Source organism: Meriones unguiculatus, chromosome 2 (assembly GCF_030254825.1).
Source record: "Meriones unguiculatus strain TT.TT164.6M chromosome 2, Bangor_MerUng_6.1, whole genome shotgun sequence".
NCBI lineage: Eukaryota > Metazoa > Chordata > Mammalia > Rodentia > Muridae > Meriones > Meriones unguiculatus.
This window is the reverse complement of record NC_083350.1, coordinates 18791197-18791854: the sequence shown is the minus strand read 5'-3', so window position 1 is coordinate 18791854 and position 658 is coordinate 18791197. Positions and strand designations below refer to the sequence as shown.

Below are 658 nucleotides of genomic sequence, written 5' to 3'. Positions count from 1 at the left end.
CACCAGCTGTGAACCTTCACATATATGATCCTGTGGGGCCATTTTCATTCCAACCACACAACATAAGGGAAGCCACTATGGATCATGAGGCTGAGTAGCAGAAAATGGGGAGGGGCTTTTCAAACAGATGGCATTCATCTATTGGTCTAGTCATATGTATCTTAGCTAGGGATGACTTGCACATTTTGAGATGATCTTAGAGTATCGAAAAAAGAAGGAACGACTGAAGTTCTCTATTTTGTAGTGTGTACACTTTACTTCACATTTGGATGTTTGTTACATATAGATGCAGGTATTGATGGTTCTATTTTTTTTTAAACGTGGGACGCTTCACAGATTTGGGTGTCATCCTTGCCAGAGGCCATGCTAATCTCTGTACTGCTCCAATTTTAGTATATGAATATATGCTGCCCAAGTGAGCACATCGATGGCTCTATTTATTGTGCTCATTTTTTTTCTTGTAATCTCTCTCTTCTTCTCAGGGAATTATTTAAATGATTTAATGATTTAAATGATTTAAAGCTTTTAACTACCAGCTCCTCTAAAATAAAGAATTATATTTTTAAAATGAGTTAAAAAATATAGGACTTCCACTTTTCAAATTTTTCAGTTCTTTGAGAGATTCATATAATGTGTTCTTTGTTAATTAAATCTTTAA

The 658-nt window shown here is 34.8% G+C and overlaps 1 pseudogene; it reads right to left on the bottom strand.

Annotated features, from left to right (window-relative positions):
- Positions 1–314: 314 nt before the first annotated feature.
- Positions 315–408, bottom strand: LOC132652556 (U6 spliceosomal RNA; annotated as a pseudogene).
- Between the last annotated feature and the right edge of the window lie 250 nt (positions 409–658).